Source organism: Phodopus roborovskii, unplaced genomic scaffold (assembly GCF_943737965.1).
Source record: "Phodopus roborovskii unplaced genomic scaffold, PHOROB, whole genome shotgun sequence".
Lineage (NCBI taxonomy): Eukaryota > Metazoa > Chordata > Mammalia > Rodentia > Cricetidae > Phodopus > Phodopus roborovskii.
In genome coordinates, this window is record NW_026125391.1 from 22,270,316 (window position 1) to 22,285,882 (window position 15,567).

Genomic DNA, 15,567 nt, shown 5'->3' on the forward strand with positions numbered 1-15,567 from the left:
GTGTGACCATTTCTTTGTGTTTAGAGGTCCCATTGTGTGTTATAGACATTTCCCTGTTGTTGCTTAGACTTTTCTTTTAAAGATTTGGAGTGAAAACTGAGACCTCCCTGGAGAATTTGGAAATGCATTTGATTGCTAGAAGGTCTGGCCTTGGTTCACAATGATGCTCCAAGCACTATCTATAAAAACTCTGAAGTCCAGCCAGGCACATCTCATAAGAGTACAGTGACTTCAGAGTTTGAGTGGGTCATTCTGTAGTGTGATTTATAAGAGTACCTGGCTGTCTTTGCATTAGGTTCCTGAAGTGTTGGCCAAGGCAACAGAAAGCATTTGAATTTCTTGGAAGTGGATTGCATGATATTTGAAAATTTTGAATACAAACTAGAAAATCATTTTACTCTTAAGTCTTTGACTTTCTCAAGACTTTCTCTCTTGAACTGGTTGTAGCACTTTATTGGAATGGAGAGTTTCCTCAGTAGTGTAATGACCAAGCTGGCACTGTGGTCCTGGAAGACCACTTTCTTCTTTCCTGGAACATTAAGAGTAGCCAGCTTGTGGGATCTATTAGACATTCCTATCCATGGTCTCTATACCTATAATACTTGGTTGGGTATACAGGTGCAGGGTTTATATTTTATCTGGAAGCACTTACCCAAGGCCTGCTGGATGCCTACCTTATCCTGTGGCAAGGGGCTGTGGTCTATAGAGCTGGAAAACATTGCCCCAAGGAGCTCCAGTTTTGCATGAGGAGCCAAAACATGGGCAAATGAAATGATCAGACAAGAACAAATGAGTCAGGTCAGGCTATCAGACAAGAGCATTTGAGTTAATGTCCTGAGGGTGTGGGTAGGAAGTGGTCATTGTGGGCTGGAGAGTTATCGAGGGTTCTTGGAGGATGTCACTCTTGGATCTGGTCTTGTAGGATTGTCTACCCATAACTAAATGGGCCTGTGTCTGGCCTAGGGATCCTTCTGGAGACTTTGCTCAACCTCTGGTAGATGATAGATATTAACCCGGAGTTGGCTGTGTGGGAGAGGTGCTCATACCATTCTCAATGTCTACTGTGTATTCATTCGGGCTGATGGGTATGAAAAGGGGGAGAGGGCCAGTAGGTTCAATGACAAGGAAGTGTGGCTGGTACTGGGACAAGTAACTCAGGGCTTTCACATCTTCAAGCTCCCTAGGCCTTGCATATGGTGGTGTTCATAGTGATTTTTAACAGATGGGCACACACAGCCTGTAGTTTCCTGTGTATTCCATCCAGTCACCATGCTGTTTTCCAGAAGGTTCCAGAAGGGATAGAGTTCCAAATAACTGCATAGAAAAAAAAATGCTAGCCAGAATGGTTTCTTTCGGTATATAGCGCTGGTGTTTTTGTTTTGTGCAAGTAACTAATGATGGTTGTGTTTTCAGTGTCTTGGGTCCCCAAAGGAATGAGCTGAGAGGACAAGAGATACTTTCTTTGAAGAAACCAGTGAATGAGTGGCCCTCGAGGGAACCCCAACCTGAAATAAAATACCCCATATCACTCAGTTCAGAAGTTATTCTTGATATATCAATAGACACAAAACCTTAGCTTAAAAAAAAAAAAAAAAGAAACGAAAAACCTCTTTGTTCTCATTCCATTTCTACTCTTGAGATATGACCTTGCTGCCCTGCTGGAACAGAGCCCTGGGTAGCAACACCTGGGCCTGTGATGATGGTGAAGCTCAAAAAAACCTGCTTGCCAATGAAGAATAGGACATCAATTAGCTCTTTGTCTCAGTCCAACCCCTCATGGTATTCTATAGCATTAACAATGTCTCCAATACTACATGGAACCAGAACACACATAAAAAATTTAGTCACTTTTTTGTTTTGTTTTGTTTTCTGGCATTGAAATTTAACTGGGCATCTTGTATTTTCCTTTAGGCATTTGGCAGTCCCTTGCACGTTGTTTAGGAGAGCCCAGACACACAGAAAAGAACTTAAAATGTTAAGGTAAAATAGCACTGTTGTTCCAAGTCCTGGAGAGTTCAGACCCTCCGCTTTGTGCGATGAACTAAAATATCTTCAAGTGCCTTCACCACCCCAACTCATCTTTGTCCTAACCATGACCTGGGGTCGTGGAAGGTGTAGCTTGGCTCACGTGTTGTGTGATTCACATAAAATAAGGCAAAAATAAGAGACAAAGTTCCCCCCCAAAACAAAACAAAACAATTTTCCTTTTCTTTTATTAAGTCTCGAAATGCAAAAGCTATTTCATGGGAAAAGGCCAGTGGTGGGTAAGCCTAGGAGTCTGCCTACCCAGACTGTGATCTCCCTGCCTGCAGTGGCCACTATGAGGGTACATATGTGTCCACACAGGGCAGATACCAGTGGGGAAGGGGAGAAGGTGTGGTTTCTTAACTCTTCCTCCTCTCCACACTTTGGAGTTTAACTAGAGATAGTTTCAAAATCCCCTCACAAGTAAATGTGGTTGAAAAGCCCCAGTGTCTCTGGGCTAACTCTGGACAAGACACAAGGTAAGCATTTTGAAAAGGGAGATATGTGATTGGCAGGGGCCGCTGGAGGTTCTGTCAGGAAGTGAGATGTCTTAGCAGTGCATTTACCATTAATGAGGGCTATCCAGGGGCAGGGCCTTACTGTGAGTTCTCTTTCCTGGGAGAGTTTATCAGAGTGAGAAAGATCAGTGGGCCTCTTTCTTTCTTGGAAGGTGGCTTGCTGGGTGGCTGCATAGCTGGCCCAAATCGCATCCCTTTGCCACATGATTTGTCCCTTCCTTTTGGCCAGAAGCATTCCTCTTGAAGCTGTGTGCAGGACATGCTCCTGAACAGCAAGGATATTTGAGGGTGGCACTGGACTAAAATGTGTTGGGGAGCATTTGGAAAACACTCAGAGCTGGGAAAGTAGGTTTTTTTTGGGGGGGGTGTATATGAGGCCTGGAGAGTGAGTACAAGGAGACCCTATAGCTTTTTAATTTTTTTTAACTATTATACATACACTGGCAGTGGGATGAATATTACTTAGGCAACCCTGGGAACACCCAGTACCCACTGGCTATAGCTAGTGTTAATCACACCTTTGATGCTTACCTACTGTATCCTATGGCAACAACAGATCCTTGTTAATTCAGCATGATGGTGCAGGTGGGCAGTACTGTAGCCTATCTCACAATGGCTGGGGTAAACCCTGGGCTGTGTATGTTCCTGAGTGATGCTCCAGTTCCAGGATCCCCCTCATTTCTCTCTATCACACTCCACCCTAACTCAGTCATGGAGTCTGGTACTGGGAGTGGGGGAAGGCATGCTAATAAATGCTTTTCAGGAGGTCAAGCCCAACCCTGAACGAGGAGTCCATTAGATTCCACAATCGATATCCAGCTCCTAAACGTTATGTATATTGATGAGCTGATTGCTAGGATACTCAGCCGAGGGAATTGAAAACTATTTGACTAGGCCAAATTGGTTGTTGATGGGGCATAGTAGACTGTGGCTTTGATAATCACCTGCAGGTATCCTGCTGCTTAGTAAAGCACAGCTTAAGCTCACTCGGGAGAGGGGTGGGGTGGAGTGGGATTGGGTGGGGTGGGGGGGAGGTGACTGCTTTCCTGAATGTTAAGCAGAACAGGTTCTCCCTGCCCCCCCCCAGTGCTTGAAGGGCAGGTGTCCAGGTCCTGGGGGGAAGCCTCTATCGATGCTGGGATGCACACAAAGGGGGACAGACAGGGAAGGAGTTCAGCGAGACTCGGAAACCTGAGGACAGGGGGCCTCCTGTAGGACAGGCGAAGAGTGGGGCTTGCCCCTCTCTGATCTAGGAGCATACATGTATACTCAAATTTTCAGGACGTCATTTCACTGATAAACTTTTAAAAGGCTGGTTGAGGGGAAGTGCGTGTTAATAATGCAGGGCATGGTGTGTTTACAGCAGGGGTTGGGGGGGCACTGTTTTCTGTTTTCAGTGGTGATGTTCTTTGACCTGCCTCTGCCACCTGAGTGTCCCAGGTAGGGAGCTTGGCATGGCATGGTATAGCATGCCCAAGCCTTGTATAATTCTGATTTAGCTGGACCCACTACTGACTGTTCTTTGGTTCCGCCCTTCCATAGCACCAGTTCTAATCGGTCTTAATAATAAAACCCTGGAGTCAGCTATAGGGGAAATGCTGAAAGATCAGGGAGACAAAGGAGCAAAACCATCACCACTTTACCTACTCAACTTCCCAGCTGAAAAGAGACCGAGCTCTTGTCTGCTCCCACCTTATTGCTTCCTCTCTCCACCCCACCATGTCACTTCCTGTCTGTCTGTACAGACCTCCAGACCTCTATGGTTAACTAGTGGAAAGCTACGCCCTCTGATCTTCAGGCAAGCTTTATTTGTTAGAGTATAAACATGATATCACTACACCCTACTGTCTCTCACATGGCTCAAGCTGGGGAAGAATCCTGTAGAGCAGTGGTCCTCAATCTTTCTAATGCAGTTAATGAACCTTTGATACAGTTCCCCATGATGTGGTAACCCCCTAACCATAAAATTATTGGGTTGCTACTTCCTAACTACAATATTATTTTGCTGCTGTTATGAACCATAATATAAATATCTGATCTGTGAGCCCTCTGATGGGTGGAGGCCCACAGGTTGAGAACCACTCTCTAGACAATAGCTAAGGCTGGCTTGTCTGCTACACATCTTGTTTGGGTCGTTGGTAACCATGGAGATGCTGAGTATGGAAAGCCCCCTGTCCCAGGACATGGGCAGCTCTTTGTGAGACAAGAAGATACTGCCACATGGAGAGAACAGGTTCCTAAAAGCAGGGAGTTAAAGGCAGTTGGGCTAATTAAGCAGCTACGGATTTCCAGGTCCATAATTGTTCTAAGAGACTCTGAAGATTTAAAACTGCACATTCACTGAATAAAACTAATGCTTTCACAGTAAAAACAAAGCGAGCCCCATTTCCCTGTGTGGTGCTGTGTCTGAGCTCCATAGAATTTGGGGCAGGTGGATGGTAAGAGCTCCCAGTCTTGCTCCCGGGAATCCGTCCTCTGAACATGCCTCTGCCTACTGTGATTCTGTTTTATCTTCTGCTGGGCTGTGTTGGTGGGGGAGGGGGAGTATGGGATCTGGAGCAAAGGTCTTGGACCTGGAGCTGCCATTCCGGCCTTTGCCCTGTAGCAGTGCTTGGCACTAGTATTCCGGCAGTTTCTCAGCTATATGGCTATGAGTGACAGCCTTCCCTGCAGAGGCCTGGGGCTAGCACTGACTGGAACATCTGTTTTGTTCCCAGAAACACTCTAGAGACTGGTCACACCCTCCATGCGGCTGGGAGTTTGCAGGGCCTCTGCCCGCCATCCTTCCCTAGGAGGCTACAATTGAGTTTCTACTTGCTAATCTCAGTCTAGGGAAAGTGGTGGGTTGCATGAGTGAGGGTCTAGACAGTGTCTTCACATAGTACTATGTAGGGGCTGGGGAGGGAACCTGCTTGTCTCCAAAGGAAGGCAGTGGAGGTACACGTGTGCTTAACTTGGAAAGACCAAAGGAGATACCCCACGTATATGTTGTATGGCTGAAGAGCAGAGCTAAAATGGCAGGACCTCCAGCAGAATTAGATAAGTGATTAAGTGAAGGGAGATGCTCAGAGAGAGAGAGAGAGAGAGAGAGAGAGAGAGAGAGAGAGAGAGAGAGAGAGAGAGGAGTCTCAGATGCCACAGCGGATCTGACTTGAGAATAAAAGGGTGTAAGTGGACTGGCTGTTGGCAGAGGAGAGACAAATCAGCCTCCCATTGAGTGACTCTCAGGAAATTAGAGACAGGCAAATTGGATATTAGAGGAGTATTTGAATGGGCCCGATTGTGTCTAGAGGCCAAGATCGTCCCTGAGGCCCTCCTCTGTGCTTTCTGAAGAGCTTCTGGTGCTAAGTGTCCTGTGGAATTAGAAACAAATTGGGATCACTGACTTTGTCTCTGAGAGGGAAGAGACTGGACAGAGCTTCATCAGACACCCCTCCTTCTTTATAGTGGAGGTGGCCTGAAGGAGTGGCTGATCCCGTCTCCTCCATCAGCTGCCTGGGGTTCCCCCAAAGCTGTTTCCCATTGCTCTGTCTTGTCCAGGGAAAAGAGAGACAAGGTACTGGTGTGCAGTGTGCTCATTCTAAGGTCAGAGAGATGTTGTCTTCTGATAGCATGACCTTGAACAAACTTCTTCAACCTCTGGGTCTTCAATGTTTGACATAGAAATAGGCACCACCGTGCTTACCACACAGCCCGAGCCAGCTTGGCAAGCTTACCTTTGTTAAGTACTGAGAAACATATCTAATACGTATATTAAGAAACCGAGTATTTCGTCTACAGTGATCTTTCCTGCCTGCCCATTTTCTCTTCCTATGAATCTGCCTCAGTTTACCCTTTCCAACTCTGAAGGGGTTGATGATAATCCCTCTGTTTTGGGACAGGAAACCTTAGATTTTCCAAGTGTAGATGGTCAGAGGTAGAAGTCAAGATGCCTGATCACTCGGCCATGCCACGTGCAAAAAGGGAGGAGCTTGCTATGTCTCCATATATGCTCCATCTCCCTCAGTTTTTTAGTCTCACACTAACAGGTCTGCTTTCTGGGTACTGGAAGAAGGGAGGAAATGAATAAAATAACTCCTTGGTGCTGAAAAGAATTAAGTGCCAAAGAGGCAGCCAGGTCCAGGGCTGTATGGAGGGAGAGTGCTCTGGGGCCAGGCATTGCCTGAAGTGACCAGTCCTTCCTCTCCCCTTATGTGTCTGGAATGATACTTTCTAACATGCCCTGGCAGTAGAGTTGTCATGACTCATCAGAGCCACACAGTTGAGAGTCACTGTTGACTCCATCCCCTCTCCCTGGCACTTGGCTTCCATAAGAGCATCGTTGCTTCTCAAAGGGAGATGTGTGTCCACATGACCTTGGGGGGTGATAAGTTCAGATTCTGATTCCCTATGAATGCTCGGCTGCAGCTTTTTTTCAGCCAGCTTCTGTTGTTGCTGCTGCTGCTTTCCGTGAACCTGGCCCTATTCTCCGAGGTCTAGGGGACAAACTGGGACAGACAATCTATCTTTCCCACTGAGGGTGACGACCACACCTATGGGTTGTCTCTGTTTTCTTTCTCGGGCTCCCAGGTGTCTCAGCGCCAGCCAGATGGGGGAAAAGACAGGATGAAGCTAATGAGGTTTCACTGGGGCAATGAAAGGGCCTCTCTCCGACAACATTGCTTTATTTTCTCGGTGTGGGAGAATGAGTCCCCAGGGTGGGTAGCAACCCATCAAGAGGAGAGCAGGTGGGCTGTGTGGCAGGATGATTCCTCCCTGCTTGCCCTCATCTGCTCAGGCAGCTTCTCCTTAGACTCTGATTTCTGTGTCCAATCGATTGGCCACTCTTTGTGCCATATAAACACGCATGACTGAGCCTTGACCTTGAAGTCAGCCAGCCATGGAAACTTCTGTCTCTCGCTGTCTGTTTGAACTTAGAGAAAAGGTTGAGTGAAAAAGTGCTTGAATAATGTTGTCATTGGGAACCTGCTTCTTTGTATTAAATCCTGCACTTATTAATAATAATACAACAGTGCCTCTCCCATCAGTTGTGGATTATCTGATGTTTTACAAAGCACTTCCACAGTCATTATATTGTTTGATACTCAAAATACAATTATTGAGATAAAAGATAATTGTTCCCAGGAAACTGAGGCTCAGGTTGGTTTATGCAACAGTTAGAGAGCACAGGGTAGTAGGCAAAAGATGTATAATAGTTGCTGTCTTTCTCTCTCTCTCTCTCTCTCTCTCTCTCTCTCTTTCTTTCTTTCTCTTTCCTTCTTTTCTTACTAGAGTTGGTACTGACAGTTTGATAGGCTTGTTGGCAATGCAGCAATATTCACCTGGTTCTAGATTGTATGGTTTAATATTAATACAATTCTTTAAGTGTGGCTGGTGGATAGCTGGTTATCATAACCAAGAACATTTTGAGAATAGTTCTCTTGCTTCTAAGTGCATGGCTAGGAGTAATTCACAGTTTAGAATGAGGTTAAAAAAGCAAAACCAGTGAAAATCAGTAAGAACAAATCTAGGGAAATGAACCGGAAAGTGTACTTTATTCTTCCTCTCTCTCTCTTTCTCCCTCCCTCCCTTCCATCTTCCCTCCCTCCCTTTTTCCCTCCCTCAACACACATACTCACTCTCTCTCTCTCTCTCTCTCTCTCTCTCTCTCTCTCTCTCTCACACACACACACACACACACACACACACACACACACACAGAGTACATGTACACGTGCCATACTTAGGTTTTCCTGTAAGGTTCACTTTCCTTGCTGAGCTAGGCCATCCAGGGAGGAGTTCCTAGGGCCGTGTTTGTTTGACTTGCTGTGTGAGTGTCCTCCCCAAGTCACCCTGTCCATCTCTCTCCTTCCCAAACCACTACCTGTGACAAGGTGAGACAGACATATAACCAACCACAACTTAATTTTCCCCAAACCTGATCTAGGCTTTTATTCTACATGCAGCTTGGGGTTGCCATGGAGACAGTCTGCTGCTCTTTCCCTTAAATAGAATCAGAATCACACTTCTGCCTATGTACAAGGTAGGGGGTGACAGTATAACATTTCTGTAAAAGGCCCTTTCCAGTAAACGTGGCCAAGGATGTCTGGAGCAGGGCACTGAGACTCACTTAGAACCAAAGCAAAGCAAGGAGCGTGTTTCTGTGTTAATGATTCTGGTGATATCATTGCTAAATTGTTCTTAAAGGATTGTAATGTACAGCTAGAGCCTTACCATAAAAAGCATCTTTGAGGTTATTGCTCTGGCTTCATGCTGAATGCCACACCTGAAGGGAACAGGAAAGAGTTTCAGTGATGCAGCAGCTCGAGTGTCAAGGCAGGGACCTCCTATCCCCAAAGGATGCTAGCCAGTGTGGAGACACATGTGTACAAATACTCTTTGTCTTAGTGTGGGGCATTGGAAGTGCAGCCCAGGCAGCAGTAAAGAGGGAACAGCTTCCACGAGTAGGCCAGGGTGTGAATCCTGGTTCATCTGGCTATAGGTTTGGATTCTTTCAGTTGGCTTTCCAAGATCTCAAGGCCTGGCTGCTTTGCACCCAGGCTGTGTAGGATGTGTCCCCGCACCGTTTCTGTCATGCAATGGACTGTAATATGAAGGTCTGGGTGGGGTGGGGAATGGCATGTGGAAGGGGAACTTGTTAAAGGTAGAATGGTGCTGCCATGCTTTTTCAGGGTAGGAGAACTAGTCTGACTGCAATGAGTCGGTTCTGCATAAAGAAATGTGTTCTGCCCTGAGGAAATGGTAAAGTAACGTGATTTTTCATGAGAAATCCATTGCCCATCAGCTTTGACAGCATCAGTGGGTTTTCTCTAGAAGGTTCCGCAGACTGGAATTCAGGGAAGGTGCTTATCTGTCAACATTGGAAGAGGTAAGTAATTTCTCTTAAAAAAAATAAAGAAGGAAGGAAGAAAGAAAAAAACATTTCTCTTATAAGCACCTTGCCCAGCCTCATCCCTTCATACAGTCTTGCTCACCCAGCCTCACCTCTTCATACAGCCTTGCCACCATTCCACTAGGACTAGGGAATTTATCGAGGACAGGAATCACAAAGCAGAGAGTGCTTGCATAATGCCCTGTGAGCTTTGACCTGCTCAGAAGCCTGATGCTTCCTGGGAAAGGGGGTCATTAGATCTCAAGCGGTTTGATGCATTCCCTGGAGGCCCTGTTCCCTCCAAACCCTGGAAGCCAGATGAGAAACCATTTGTAATATGTAATGTCTTTCGTTAATCCTGCCTGCCATGATTTGGTAACCTATTTTGGGTTCATATTCTGGGACCCAAGCATGGCTGGGTTATGGCTCTGTGGTCAAGCACTTGACTGACATGTGTGAATCACTGAGTTCAGTTCCCCACTCTACCAAAAGAACATGCAGAACCAATAATAACGCAACCATTATTTTCATTCTTATTTCTGTCCCTACCCAGTTAGGATGGTGGTAGTAAGGCTTTCTGGCAATAGTGTGTGCCCTGGTCTCTGGTAAGCCTCAGAGAACAGGGGCTGCTGTGGTAGCTGCCATTGCCACCACCACCACCTGCCCATGGTGGTGGTTCAGCCTTGAAGTGACCAAGAGACTAGAAGATCAGAGTTGGGGTTATCAGTCATGAAGTACTTGCCTAGCATGTGAGCTTCTATATTCAATTCCCAGAGTTGCAAAACCAACAGAAAGCCCAGAGTCAAGAAACTAGAGGACTTTTTGTTCAAATTAGGCCCGGGGGAATGTTTCTCAACTGTGGTAACTGGGCTGAAGTCAGTGGATGTGTTTTGGGGTGTCCCCTTTTTGTCTTCCACTAAGTGGGTCACGGTAGTCCCATCAGTCAGAATAAGGCTGGTGATAGTGTCAAGCACTTCCTAATCTCATTGGGTCATTACAACACTGGGGCACATAAGCAGAGAGGGTGGCTGATGGTGAGAGAGGGGAGATGAGGGTTGGGTGCTCTGGTTGGGGCTGTGTGGCTAATCAGTAATAGACCGTGACCATCCTTCTCCAAGAAATGCCCCCCTGTAGGGATAGGGAATGCACTCCAGGTACATATGGTCAGAGTAAAAGGGAAGAAGAGAATCACGTGTGGCCACTCCTTGCAGTTGTGAACAGAGGAGGGGCACTTCCTGCCGAGGGATAAGAAGCTGGGGTTCTGCCAGTTGCTGAATGGCCCTGATGGTGGTGGGTTGAGACTCTCCACCCAGCCTTTGTGAGAGTGGCAGGCTTCTGACAGCTCAGGCTGCCAGGAGAGATAATTCAGGAGGCTGGCAGGAGCCTCTCTGGAGACAGTGAGAGACAGGCTTGGCAGGGAGCTGGAAATGAACCACAGCAGCATCTACATCCTCTACAGGGTCACTGAAATGGAGGGGCTTACTCTTGACATCTGGATTCAGCTGAGTAGAAGTGGGATGCTTCTGGAGGTTTCTAAGACTGAGCTTGGAAAAATGAAAGGGTTCGAGTTAGGAGTCCTGGACATGACGAAGGAGACGATTCCAGTGTGGCAAGAAGCTCTGTTCACATTTCTCATCTGCTGCCTGCAAGTCTCTTGGGCCGTTCACTCTGGTCCATACCGGAGTCCAGAAAGAATAGCCAGGAGAAGTTCAAGTCTACATTTTACTGGACATTCAGGACACCATGACAGTGGAGAAGAGTTTGGAAGCCCTTAACTGAGAGCTTGACAAAGGCCACTGTCCAGTATGCCTCCTCTTCCAGGTCTATAGGAAGTGTGTGGTCACCTTCTGCATAGGAGGAGGTGGCAAGGCAATGTTTCTAAGAAACTCTTCCGTTTGTGCAGCTGAAAGTGAATTCTTGTCCCATGCATACTCTTTATCCAGCTGTCTCTGGTCAGTGGAATTCTGGGTTCCCTTCAGTTGAGTGTCTCTCACTTTGCTGCCTATAGCTTGGCCTAATCTTTCCAGCCCCAAGTATACGTTCCAACTTGAAGACCTACTTCTGTGTCAGTAGACCAGTTTTGCTGTCAGGCTGTCCATGTGCTCATTAACCCACTTCAACGGGACTATATTGACCATGATCCAGCCTGCTAGGGATATAGCCTGCAGGCTTTGTCCCTGACATCCAGGTGTTTGTGTGTTTGGGGAAAGAAGCCAGGTGTGTAAATAGACACAACACAGTGTTAACCTTTCTTTTGTTTGGATCTGAAATGTGTGTGACATAGTCAGCCAAAACGTTAATGTCTATTCCTCTGGTGCTGGAAATACAAAGTCCCCACTTTTTTTTTTCCTTCTTGCTTCATGCAGAATATATTGAATTAATCTGTGATCTACTTATGTAATGTAGCCTAATACTTTTTCTTTTCACCTGGGTGGGCACCATTAGCAATAATCAGAGCTATTAGCAGATACAGTTTTCCTTGTAGTGTAGCTGAGAATGATTCAAGTTCTCCTCCTAAAATAACTTCTTGGTTATTTAAATAATATAGACATATATAGCATGTTAGGTTTTGTGAGGGCAGAGAGATTTTGTATGATTAGAGAGATAATAAATCCATATGTAAATTTCAAGAAAATGAGACAAGGCAGCTTGGAGGTCCGTGTCAGCGTTCTTAGAATACCTGATAGGTATACTGTGGGTCCCATAACCAAATACAAAAAAAGCAAAAAAGCAATAGAAGATGTGGCAGCCTCATGTTCTCACATATGGTGACGGGGTTGTTCTTCTGTATGTTGTGAATATACATTTGATGAGTAAAGCTGTTTTGGCCAGTGGACAGTCAGGATTTAGCCAGGAGGGAAATCAAACAGGGATAGAGAAAGGTAGCAGGTGGAGTCAAGGAGACTCCATGTAGCTGCCTAGGAAGCAAGAGACCTGGGCTTTACTGGTAAATTATGATTATGTGGAGATACACAGATTCATAGAAATGGGTTAATAGTTAGAGACAGCTAGCCAATATGAAGCCTGAACCATAGGCCAAACAGTTTATAATTAATATAGGGCTGGAGAGATGGCTCCATCATTAAGAGCTAGGCTCACAACAAAAAATATAATTAATATAAGCCTCTGTGTGTTTATTTAGGACTGAGCAGCTGTGGGAGCGAGTTGGACAGAAACTTCTGTCTACAATATGAAACTCAATGTCGTGCTTGGGAATGGAGTATCTAGAAGTTCACTGGCTCCCTGGATCCAAAGGTTGTTCTGTGCTCTGTGTCTGGATTTGGGAGTTGTCAGCATATAGAAAATGTGGAAGTCATAATGCATGTGATATATCATCTTCATGGCCAACTTGACTAGGCACCCCCCAGGCATGTCTGTGAGGACATTTCTGGAGAGGCTTAACTGCAGAGTGAAGACTAACCCTTAAAACAGGCGACACTGTCCTATGGCTGGGCCTCTAGATTGAACAAAAAGGAAATAGGCAGAAGTGAGCTGAGTAGTCTCCTATCTCTTCACGACTTCAGACATGTTGTGACCAATGACTTCGTATTCCTGCTGCCAGAATTTTGCCACCATGGTGGACTGCATCTCTTCAGACTGAGAGCCACAACACACCCTTCATTAAGTTGTTTTCTGTCTGGTATTTTACTGTCGTGATGAGAAAGAGTAGCTAATGCAGTGGTCTAGGAAGGATGTGTATGGAGAATCTTCCAGAGAGCCCAGCAGAGGACAAAGCCTGAGGAAACACCTGGCTATGGGACAGGTTGGGACAGAGTCTAACTTAACAATGTGATGAAGGTGAAATAACAGGAGGAACGTGAAGGAAAACCTAAGGAGGGAACAGGCCTTCAGACTGAAGAGCGTTATCAGGGTAGAAGAATGACTGATCAGAATGAGGGTTGAAGAAGATTCCTGGGCCCCATTGCCCTGGGAGAGATCACATGACTGCAAAGAGAGGATGGCAGAGGTGTGGGAGAACTGTGAGGGGAGAGGGGCAATACCATGCAATGTGAGGAGGGGAGAGGGCCCAGGACAGAGTTTGGGGTTCATTTTGATTTTGCTCTTAAAGCTGGACAGGGAGCCTCAGGCTTGCACAGCAAGCTTGTCCCATTGAGCTGTGGGTGGTGTGGACCCCCACATGTGTCCAGCCGCCTCCTCAAGCCCACCTTGGCTGTCAATGACTAGTCCTATGCTTTCCACCCAAGCCTGAGTCCAGGCTCCCCCTGCACCATAGAATGCCAGGACACATTGAGCTCTGGACAAGTTTCACTACATTTTTAATTAACAGCCATTTTCTTCAAATAATAATGCAGATAGATGCAAAGGAAGAAAACACCCTTTCAATTGGTAGCATAATTAGGCTACAGAGATTAGCCCGGTCTCGATGCCTCTCCAGAGCTCTCCAAGGGTAGATAATTCGTATACACGGAGATTTTCCCAAACGTTTTGCTTCTGAAGGATCTGGTGGCTGCCTACTCGCGCTGGTTTTTAATCATGTCTGCCAGCTCTCGGAACACTTGTTTTCTGGATGAGCCTTCATCCCCTTTCAGAGTTCTGGAGAATGAGTGCCACAGCTCTGTACCTAAAAAGGCCAAGTCCCGTGCTGCAGCACACCCTGCAGGCACATTCTCTGTTCTGTGTTTGCTGGCTTCTTAGAGGTGGTGTAGCTCAGTAGTTTCCAAAGCAACATATTAATGGGATGTGAAATAAATTTTAGTGGGTTCAATCCATTTTTAAAATGTGAAGAAGGAAAAAAAAAAGTGACCCAGGGGCAGCAAGGTGGCTTAGAAAGTAAAGGTGCTTGCTGTGCAAGCCTGACCTGAGGTCAGTTCCTGAAACCTGTGGTAGAAGAAACAGTTCCTGGATAGTTGTCCTCTGACCTCCACATGTGTGCCATGCCATGTGCACAGCCACCCACACTCATACATCATACACACATACAGGCATGATAGATGAGTTTCAGGCCAGTGAGACATCTCAGTGCAAGGGTTTGCTGTCCACGTGTGAGAGGGAAAGAACCAACTCCTGAAAGTTGTCCTCTGACCTCCACATACAGAAACACACAGACACACAAAGGAGAAGTGAATGTAAAACAATTTTAACATGAAAAGGCCAGAAATTGTAAAAGTGCACACCATGCATTTGGGAACAGCAATTACTTAGTGGAACTATGTATTTTTAGATATGTAAATATGTGTACACCTTGAGTGTCATGCTGTGTATGTTAGGTTATGGGTTGTGGTAAGTACTGTGAAAATTAATGTTCTTTTGCAGTCCCCACCTGTTTTTTCTGATCATTGGACTAATGCGGAGTGTGCCATTGTCTTTTCTCCTCCTCGTCATCCTTCCTCCTCCTCCCCCTTCTTCTCCTTCCTTCCTCCTCCTCCTTTCTTCCTCTGTGCCTTTGCTTTTCTTTATTCTGCCTGTTTCCAGATGAATTTCTATGCACTGGTATCAGTGGTCCATGTTTGAAAACATCTCTGATAGGAAGCATCATCCACAGTTAAGATCTACTGGTGTCTTCAGTGGTCAGGCGCCCACCCGAAAGAGATAGACTGTTTCTGGCAGGTGCTAAACCTTCGGGTGCCAGCACTCTGCCCCTATTCACACCAGAGTGTTCTGTGTACAAAGCTGGTTTGTGATCTCCCATACTCACTGAGACTTCTGTAACCCTTTGCTCACAGCATGTGCCATCTTATTAGAAACAGCCCCACCCTTGGCCGGAACCCCCTACCCTTGCAGGATTTGCACCATCTGGAACTCTGCAAATACATCATCTATCATGTCTTCCACTCTTGACAGGCATTCCGAGAGGGGCCAGGGTTGCTCTTTTCTCCAAAGCTTTTTCAGCCCCACTAGCCAGGCTGCCTAGGTTGTAACTGTCCATGTAGGTTATTGTAGCAAGGTCCTTCTTCCTTCACATTTTTGAGTTGCCTTCTAGTTGAGGACACAACCCAGAGTGCCAAGTACAGGGTATGTGGTGTTTATGAACAAGAACTTTAGCATCTAGCATCACTGGGGGGGGGGAGGGTGACTTTGGGCCTTGGTTTTCTCGGTTTGAACATCCAGGCTGTTTGGTGCCATGGTCCACATTACAGGCTGTGATGTTACTGCCTGAGATGTGAGTCTGTGAGTTCTAAGAGCAAATGCTAT

At 46.2% G+C, this 15,567-nt stretch overlaps 1 protein-coding gene across 2 annotated transcripts in view; it reads left to right on the plus strand.

Moving 5' to 3' along the window:
* The window catches only part of Prkce (protein kinase C epsilon), a 496,185-nt gene that overhangs the window by 238,410 nt on the left and 242,208 nt on the right, over positions 1-15,567 (plus strand). The window lies entirely within an intron of this gene.